Below are 10713 nucleotides of genomic sequence, written 5' to 3' on the forward strand. Positions count from 1 at the left end.
CTTGTGGCTGAACAGCGCTTCCCCTGTGGGAACGCACTGACAACCAGGGGGCAGATCCTGCATTGAGCGTCTGCCCCCTGGTGGTCAATGCAAGTCATGGCAACTGGTGGTTCTGCTGTTCGGTTGATTTGCATATTACCCTTTTATTATATAGGAAGGATAGATTTATTTTGTTTGACCACTGTAATAGCAATTGGTACTGAAACTGAGTTTTTATTGAGACAGCCCCTGTCCTAACAGGAACAAAGTTGTTCATTATGAATTATTAGAAGCTGTTAGCTTTTGGCTTTGACTTTAGAAAAGTACAGCCATCTGGGAAATAAGTACTTACTAGCTGATAGGGAAAGAGCAGAAGTAAACTGTATCATCAACTATAGGAGGTAGTCTATGTAAAATATTCTTGTTCTGGAAAATGAAATATGTGATTTACGGGACAGAACACCTCAGCTCTTCCCCTTACCCTCCAATGCCCAGCCCTCAGCCCATTGACAGAGAATCAAAGAAAAATTACTCTCCTAATTTTGTTCTCCTCACAGACACCACGTTTCCATAGATTTTGAGATCAGTTTGTAGCCATTTCCTTAGTGAAAATGGCAACTTATTAAACAGTGGCCTAGTTTAATGCACCTTGCCAAAGTGAATCAGTTGCTCCCTCTTTGCCAAAAGGCTCAGATTGATTTTTTTAAATTGCACTAAAGTTAACTTTCATTATTACTCAGTTGAGTTGTTTTCTATATGAAGACTTTGGGTTATTTGTTCAAAATAAAAATCCAATTGTCACAACATGTTGGGAACATTGAGTCTAGGGGGTTTGGAAATGAAACAATGTTTTCATCATTTCTCATTGATTTCTTCCTGCTATTTAGGTGATCAATTCAATGTAAGTTTCCACATTATTTTTTTAAAAAGCTTTTTTGAGATAGCATATTGGTATTCTATACAAAAGTAATAAAAGTCCAAGTTATGATTATGCTTATTCTTGCTGTTCTGTAAAATGCATAACTTTATAGTTTATAAAAATTGCAGGTTTAATAGTAATATAATTATAGGAAATAATATACTTTCAGGAAGCAAAGGCCGTATATTAGTCTAACATGTTATGTAGGAAAACAATATTATTTTCAGATTTGGAGAATTATTTTGTATAAAGAAAAGTGAGAATAAGATAAATCCTCCATGAAGTTGATTGTAGGATATCATTCAAAAAATAATTCATTAAAATCTTCTTGAATTTTATAAAAAACTCTATACACTGCAATTTTTATAAAGATCTCATTTATGTTATATATAGGTGATCATCTTTAATAGGTCATTTTTTTTAATAGTTCCCTCATTTTTCATTGGAAATATCTTCAAAGCTTATCTTGATAAGAAATGAACCTTAAGTTTAGACCTCATTGATACACTCACATAATGATTAGTAAATTAATCTAATTTAGAATTAACTACTAGATCTATTATCTCCTTCTGCATAATAAACTACTCACGGGTTAGTAGGTTAAATCGACCGTTTTACTGCCCATAATTCTGTGGGGCAGGAGCCAAGCCGGCCTCCTCAGGGTTGGCTTGTCTCTTTGTTGGCTAGGGCAGCTCAGCTGGGCCTGGAGGAGCCAAGATAACCTCACTCACATGTGTGGTAAGAGGTAACTAAAAAGTCTGGAGATTGGCTGGTCCTTTATCTTTTGTAACCTCATGTCTTCCAAGGCGTGTCCCTGTGTCTTCCTTCTGTAGTGGGATTGAGGTGTGGGGTCAGTTTTTTAAGTAAAGAATCAAGGCTCAAAGGGGATAAAGACATTCTATTAGTTAAAGCAAGTCACAGGCTAGCAAAGTAAGTCAGAGGAGAGGGATAAACTCATCTCTCGATGGGAGGAACAGCATGTGGATACACAGAAGGAAGGAATGATCGGTGGCTGTCTTTGCAGACAATCTATGACAACCACCACCATTTATACTCTATTCCACACAAACTGTTCAGTATTCTGTCCCTTTGCTTATGCCTCCACACGATCTCTATCTGCTAACATCTTATTTATCTCTTAAGGTTCATTTCAAATACTCACACGTCGCCTTTTACATGATGGCTTTCCTATGTAATTTAGATTTTTTTTAAAAATATATTTTATTGATTTTTTTCACAGAGGGATAGAGAGTTAGAAACAGCAATGAGAGAGGAACATCGATCAGCTGCTTCCTGCACACCTTCTACTGGGGATGTGCCCGCAACCAAGGTACATGCCCTTGACCGGAATCGAACCTGGGACCTTTCAGTCTGCAGGCCGACGCTCTACCCACCGAGCCAAACCGGTTAGGGCTGTAATTTAGATTTTATTCTCACATTGAAAAGAATAATTTTTTTTCCATTTTAGGTAATCCTCTTTGGCAACTGTGAAAATAAAACCACTAAATCCAGTAGTTACTACACCATGATTTCACCTGAGATAGCAGCAGCATTTGACATAGTATAATACCCCCTGTTTCTTTAAACCTTTATTTGGCTTCAGTCTACTACAGACTGATTTTATTGCTACCTCACGAGTCTTCTGCTTTTCATTGTCCTTCATTGGATTTATTTCATCTTCTTCACCTCAAATTATTGAAATGTCTCAGGGCTCATTACTAAGATTTCTTCTCTTCTCTATCTACAGGAATGTCCTTGCTTTCATTGATACCCAGGGCTTCAATGCCATCTATAATCAGGAATCCAATTTTATGTCTCTTTAACTCTAAAAGTTTATATCCAAGTGATCAGTTAACATCTCTGTTTGTAGATATAATGAACACTCAATATTTCCAAAATTAATATCGTTATTTTAAAACTCTACTTCCATCTGTTGCTCTGCTAGCTTCCTCGTGGCAGTAAATGGTACCAGTTCCCCAACCTAGACATCTTATGATCATTCTTAAATCCTTTCTTTTTATCATATCCCACATCACAACCATCATCAAGAATTATCCTTTAGCTTTACTTGCAAAATATATCCTGAGTTACATATCACCATATTCACTGATAATGACTTGTCCTAGCCTCCATCATCTATCAATTAGACCACGATAGGAGCCTCCAAACTCCTTCCTGTTTCAACTCTTGTTCCCCTTTAACCTATTCAAAATCGTTTGGAAAAATCCTTTAAACATGTAATTCATATTTTTATTCTTAGCTCAAAGCCTTACCAAAGTATTTTATTACACTGAGAATATTATATAAATTTCTTATCATGAGATACATTGTTCCCATGTGTTTTTAATTCTTACTCTTATAAGTTTACTGCTCATTTTCTGTGCCAGCCACAGTGTCTTGTTGCTTTTCCTAAAATATGTCCAGCATGTTCTTGACCCCAGATCCTTGAACTTGACAATTATTTTCTCTGGAATGTTCTTTGAGATATTTGTTAGAGCTTACTTCAATAACATCCTCAGGTTTGGGTCCTAATCCTATCATAGAAAGGTCTTTCATGAACATCTTACCTCAAATAGAAAACCATTCTTATCACTCTTTTTCAGTTTTATTTTTATGATGCATTTAAAACAATTGGATATCATATTTTATATGAGTTAAATTTTCAGGGAGATATATAATCTCAAAATACAAAATTCAGGGGAGAGTTCTGGGTAGAGAGAAAAAGTTTTAATTTAATGATTAGCCACTTTCTACTTTTTTAACTTTAAAAATTTATTTTAAAACTAAATCAGTCTATTGAAATATATAAAAAAGTCTTATTAACCCCAGCTCATATATATAAACTTATCCATTTAATTTTTTACATATTTAAAATTTTTAAATTTATATACTTTATATATGTAAATTGAGAGACTATGAAACTTAAATTCTGACAATAGGTGTCTAAATACTAATGCAACATCATTCATTGGCGATACAACATTGGAAAAAATTTCTGAACTTAATTGAATGTCAATTTATTGACATTTAAAATCAAAATAAAAAAGCAACTGTTCTTCATTGCTTTGCTTTGTTTTTTAAACAGGATTGTTAGAAATACTGAGGCAATGTTTTGAGCACAGTGTAAATGTTATTATCATTTAATGATTATAAATCTAATTTATTCACTACATTTGAATGCTATCTTCATAATTCTAGCTATATCCTATAGATATAACTAGAGGCCTGGTTGCACTAGGGTCCCTAGGCCTGGCCAGCAATCAAGGTTGATCAGAGCCTTCTGGCTTCCAGCCGGAGCCTTCCTTCATTCCACGCTGCCCCCTTATGGTCAGCACATGTCATAGCAAGCTATTGAACTCTGGGTCTCCAGGTCAAACTCCATCGAACTCCTGAGGGGACCCTTTGCATATTAGCCATATAATATATATATAAAATAACAAGTGTTTGTGAGAATACTTGGGGTAAAAGAGCAACACTTTTTGTTTCTCTCTCAATTTTGTTCACTTTTAAAAAATATTCTTTATTTCTGTCTTTTTTGGGGGGAATAATTAAAGTCACTTTCAAAGAAAGCACGTGAAAATCTTTTTAAAAGAACACGACTATAATTTTTGCACATCAGTGTTTACTAAGTCAACTGATATCTTAACCATTAAATGTTACCACATGAAAATGTTATAAAACTGATTAACAAATTTTTTGAATATCAATAAAGGAATTGGTAGAATAAGGAATTTAAATCCCTATTTTTGCTTTCCCATATCAATATCCTCTAGAGACACTTTTTCCTTTTAGGTTAAAATACAATCACAGCAAGCCACAATCCGCACTTAATGTCTGACTCATTCAAAGGGCTGGTTATTTAAACTTGAAATACATTTCCATTGACAGCAACAATAGAACTACAGATGGATGAAAACCATTTTGAATGTTCCAAAACTCTTTTGAGATTTAGGCTTTTTACGTTCCATGGACAGAAAATAAATTGGTTGGTATTAAGCATCGTTTCTACAAATAATTATACATTTCAAAGCATTCTTTGGAGATTGAGCAATGAAATGTCATTGAAAGTAAAGAGAACTGTTATTTTGAATTCATGAAAAATTTTATTCTCTTAATAGGAAGATATGAAATACAGTGCATGTTGGCATCTAATATCTCAGATTGATGGAATTTAGCTACATTATTTTATGAAAAGTTCAATTTGAAATTCACTTGTTTCACTGCTATACTATTTATCACTTTAACCAGACATGCAATTTTTCAAACAATTCAATTTGAAATACTAAGATTTTGTGATAAAAATCATCTACCATACACATAAAAATCAAAGCCTGGAAGGCGACATAATTTAGTACATGTGCCAACTGCATTCTTTTTGATGAACTTCCATAACTTCACTCCATAGACTGCAAAGTTTTCAGTGTTATCAGCTTGCTTTTAAAGAAACTCACCTCCAAAGCTTTTCAATTAAATAAGAGTAGGTTGGTTACCTCTTGCAGAAGTTCATCCTATATAATAAAAGCCTAATATTGCTAAATGTCCGGTCGTCTGGTCATCCATTCAACTGATCAAAACGTAATATGCTAATAATATGCTAAGACTGCTCAACCACTCGCTAAGATGTGCACTGACCACCAGGGGGCAGACAGTCAACCAGTCCACCAGTCACTATGACATGCACTGAACACCAGAGGGCAGATGCTCAGACTGGTAGGTTAGCTTGCTGCTGGGGTATGGCCGATCAGGACTGAGCAAGACAGGCCGGACACCCTGGAGCCCTCCCGTGGTCCCTCCCAGCTGGCCAACCTACACAGTTTCTCCCCGGCCCCGATCATGCACCTGTTGGGTCCCTTGGCCTGGCCTGTGCCCTCTCGCAATCCGGAACCCCTCAGGGGATATTGGAGAGCCAGTTTTGGCCTGATCCTGCAGGCCAGGCTAAGGGACCTCACTGGTACACAAATTTGTGCACCGGGCCTCTAGTCTACACTAATAAAAGAGAAACATGCAAATTAGTGTCACTCCGCTTCGCCCACCAGCCAATCAGGATGAGTATGCAAATTAACCCAACAAAGATGGCGGTTAATTTGCATATGCAGGCACGGAGCGAAGGCTGAAGACTGAAGAAGACTGAAGACGACTGAAGACAGAAGAGGCTTGGCTTCTCCACTGCAGCCGGAGTGAAGAAGCCAAGCCTCACTGTGGCCGGAGTGGAGAAGCCTAGCCTCACTGTGGCCAGAGCGGAGAAGCCTAGCCTGGACCAAAGGCCTAGGTCCCGGGTGCTGGAGGAAAACCGGTGTCGGCAGCCAGGGGAAGGAAGGCCTATTGCATGAATCTTCATGAAATGGGCCTCTAGTTAGTAATAATAGGATTCAAGTGTTTTCAACAATTCAGTTTGCTTTCCACTGAAGTAGCTAAAATTTCAGTTGCACTTCCAGTGCCCCCTTCCCTCAGGTGAGTTTAATGGACATTTGAGTTTTGTGAGTATTTCACACTGCACATGTAGTAAATTTACCTCAGTTCATTTATTCTTGAGTTTACCTATGAATCTATGTGATGAATATTTTGACTGTTTAGAGAAAAATAATATGGTAATAGAAAACTGATAATTGCAATGTAATTAAATCATTTTGATCATGCTCAAATGTAATTGAATGTCTTTCCATTAAAAAAATTAAAGTCAACTATTGAAAGCAAAATTATTGTATATTTTTCACTTTTTAAAAATCGCCACAGATCTAACTTGACTATGTTCATTATTAACTTTAGATTTTTAACTCATAAAATTTTGAGGGAAATAAGTGTTGATTAAAAGGTTCTTTTTGAATTTTTAAATTTTATTTTTAATTTTTTATTGTGAAAGTATTACATATGTCCTCCTTTCCCCCCATTGACCTCTCCCAGCCCACTCCTGCCCCCAACCCCAGCCTTCACCACCCCATTGTCTGTGTTCCTGGGTTGTGCATATATGCATACAAGTTCATTGGTTGATTTCTTCCCACCCACTCACCCTCCCTTGCCTTCCCTCTGAGGTTGGATGGTCTGTTCGATGCTTCTATGTCTCTGGATCTATTGTTGTTAATCAGTTTATGTTGTTCATTAGATTCCACATAGGAGGATATACCTGGAGAGCATTATGCTAAGCGAAATAAGCCATTTAGAGAAAGATAAGTATCACATGATCTCACTCATATAATTAAAATGTTTTAAACCTAAAGTAAGTTTATGTATACTACTATGTTATTGTACACATGTATGTCATTTTATTTTCTCAGGGTCAGAATGTATGTTTTATTTTCATAACCACTTATAATGGTAAATTATCTATATATATAAAAGCTCAGCGACCGGAATGGCGGAATGACCAAAATGACTGGAATGACCAGTGGCTATGACATGCACTGCAGCAGCCAACAGGCCTGATCCGAGCCCCAATCCCTCCCCCCCAGCTGGCCCGGCCCCCACTCAGCCCCTAAAACCCCGATCGAGGGCAGGCCCAGCTGGCCAACCGCCTGCGGCCCCTCCCCCCAGCTTTCCCCACCCCCTATTGCCCCTCAACCCTGATATGCCCCTCCACCCCACTGGACCAGCCTGATGGGCCCCAGACCTCTAGTTAAATATAAAAGAATTTTCAGACTCTAAGAACAGGGCATTTCCTGATTTTCATAATCTAGCCTATGAAATGTGAACTTGCCAGTGGCTGCACATCATGGAGCCAGATGTCAGGGGAAAGCTTTGCTCAGCTGGGTTACATGTGCTCCATTCCTGGTTAAGTGTCTATATCCTCCGATAAATCACAACATACTCTAGATGTACAGGTGCAGTCTCTTCTCACCCGTTTGTATTGCCCATGAAAAGGTGCATTAACATTTGAAATTTATGCCATGTATCATATTCTTAAACTTGGCTTATGATATAATTAAAGAACTGTGGCAGGAAATAGCATGGGAGAAGGGAATGAGTAGAATTATTTTTCTACCTACATTTATTTTGTCCCTTTAGATTTTACAGAAGTATAACCAGCAGTGGGCTGCAAACAATGAAAAATACATCCTGCATATCAGACATTTACATTAAGATTCATAACAGTAGCAAAATTACAGTTATGAAGTAGCAACGAAAATAATTTTATGGTTGGGGGTCACCACAACATGAGGAACTGTATTAAAGGGTCGCAGCATTAGGAAGGTTGAGAACCACTGGAAGCAATGCTTTTCCTAGAGGGTGTGTTTCAGAAATGAAGCTTGGATGGAATTAGGTGACATGGACACAAGTTAAAATCACCTCAAAGGTTATTGATGTTTAGATATAAACTTCCTAGGTACTGAGGACAATGGTGAGATTCTTTATAAATCTTGATGTTCATGGGAGGTGCTATTTGTTCCAGAAACTCTCACTTGCCCCTCTCATCAAAATCAGTAATTCCTATCCCCCACTTCTACACCTCCATTCACTATTAACACATAAAAACTGTAAGATTACAGTCTCTTCAGCTCTTGGGAGGAAAAAATGTGTGGGAGAAACTATCACCATCAAGTTTCATGTATAATGTACTATAAACAGTCATATGATGCAACTGAAGAAAAAGAATATTGTAAATTATTTCTTCAATAAAAGCAAGATTATTATAAAATATATGAAGTAATTTTCAGTAAGTGTATCCAAAGCTACATTATTGAGAAGAATTCTAGGAGAAAACACAGTTCTATATAACTGCTCTAGCAAAGAAGAAATATTTTTTAAACAGGGAGTAAAATTAGAAGGTTTTATTTAATATATCTGTATTATTGAGCAAAATGGGAAAATGCTATGTGTACCATGTAACAAATTTACTAAACAGATTATTAAATCTAGTTTTAAACATACTTTTCTCCATAATGTCTGCCAGAAGCAATATTTCCATGCTCAATATTTTTGTGTTGAAACATTATTTTAGCCTTAGGGAGCTCATTTATTGTGATTTATAATATACTTGTTTGTTTATTTTCTATCAAGTGCATTATGCAGTTTCTTGTACTTTTATAAATAACAACCAACCAAGTAGAATATTTAAATAAAAAAATGTGTAGTATAAATGTAATATTATCTATACTTTTATAAAATATATTTACATATGTATATATGTAGTTACATATGACACATATATTCAATTAATTTATTTAGTATAAATTTTCTCATTTTGAAAATGTATCTAATACACTAAGATACCAAATTAAAACTAAAATAATTTCTTAAATTTGGAATTGTAGTCCATTTGTCCAGTCATTTCCTTCAGAAAAAAAAATGTGTTTGTTAGGTTGGGCTAAAATGGAGAACTTCACTCACTGGATGCTGATTGCTGTCCAGGCTATGGAGAGCATCCTCCTTCCGATGCCATTGTGACCAGACAGTGGCATAGAGAAAAGGCCACCTCTGAGGTAGAGTCCCAATTCAGCTTTTGGGATATTTAGGATATTAACCTATTTTTGTTCCACTCATGATACACAATGAATTAAAAGTCAGATTGTTAAGTTTTTCACCATTCTTGTTTTCCTTGTCAGTAATGTGGGTATTTTTCAGTTCAATGCTTTGGTTATGAAAATTATTCAACCATCTTTTTAAGTACAACCAGTTCTCTACAACATTCAAGCACACTGATTAACACCATCAGCATAAGGAGCTTCAGGAATTACTGGGCTCCCAGGGTCTGTAACAAATTTAACGTCCAGCGTTATTTTGTGTAGTTGAATTTCTGCTTAATCTCTGTAACTTAATTTTAATAGTCTGAAATGTTCTAGTGGCATTACTGTTCCTTGGATTACTTTATTTTTTCTTTGTCTTTGCTTCCTTTGGCAGATTTTGTTGTTATTTTTATTTTGGTTTTGTTTGTTTTCTGTTTTTTCTTTTTGCCATGGAGTCCACGTTCCTTCTTTCTTCCCTATAAGGTATTCTGCTTTAGTTCTATTCAACTCTGCTTAAAAAATCTCTTTCTGAAATGAGCCATGTCAGTACCTAAGGCATATATCTTTATTTTAAATTATGTGACATATGCATACATACTACCCCAATCTATTTATCATTTCAAATGCTACAAGAAAAATATTAGGAATATTAGGAAGACTAAGTAATTGTCTCCCAACACCAATGCTTGCTTCCTTGAATCGTATTTGTCTTCTCACTTTGAATTGGGTTCATATGTACCTTCTTCAAATACAGCTTCTGCTTCAAGCAACTTTGACTTCATCTGTGAAGGAAATAAAGAAAATAATGGCAGTGTTTCTCAAAGATTGTTTTGGTCTGTCAGTGAACAGCAGATTATCACAAGATCACTCTTGCTTCCAGCTACCACGCAGTGCTCCACAGCTTGTTATAATAGATACGCTTGTGTTCTCCGAGATCATTAGGCACATTTGGAAAAGGGGTTTGGAACCTGCCATTTTGAATACTGAATATCAAAGAACTAAATAGCAAACAGTCAAGTAACTGAATGAAGTAAATGATAGGACTCCCTTATTTTGCTCCTATAGTATTTCCCTCTCACCTGTAATATCGGGCCTACCCTGATGCTAGACCATTGTCCAGGACTGTCAATTGCACTGTCATTTGAAACCCACAAGACAAAGACTTTATGTTCATAAACTCCAACATCTGCACCTGGACTAAAGAGACATTTAAAAACAAATAAATTTAAAAAGTTGTCAATAAATGCCATAAATCATTCTTTTATTTTAGCTTTCATTAAGTATTTATAAGCTAGTAAGATAACTGGTTAGAAATTATTTTTCACTCCGCCTATAGTATTAAAAGAGGACTAGAAAAAAATTGTTCACTAAAATAAC

Source organism: Myotis lucifugus, unplaced genomic scaffold (assembly GCF_000147115.1).
Source record: "Myotis lucifugus unplaced genomic scaffold, Myoluc2.0 scaffold_252, whole genome shotgun sequence".
Lineage (NCBI taxonomy): Eukaryota > Metazoa > Chordata > Mammalia > Chiroptera > Vespertilionidae > Myotis > Myotis lucifugus.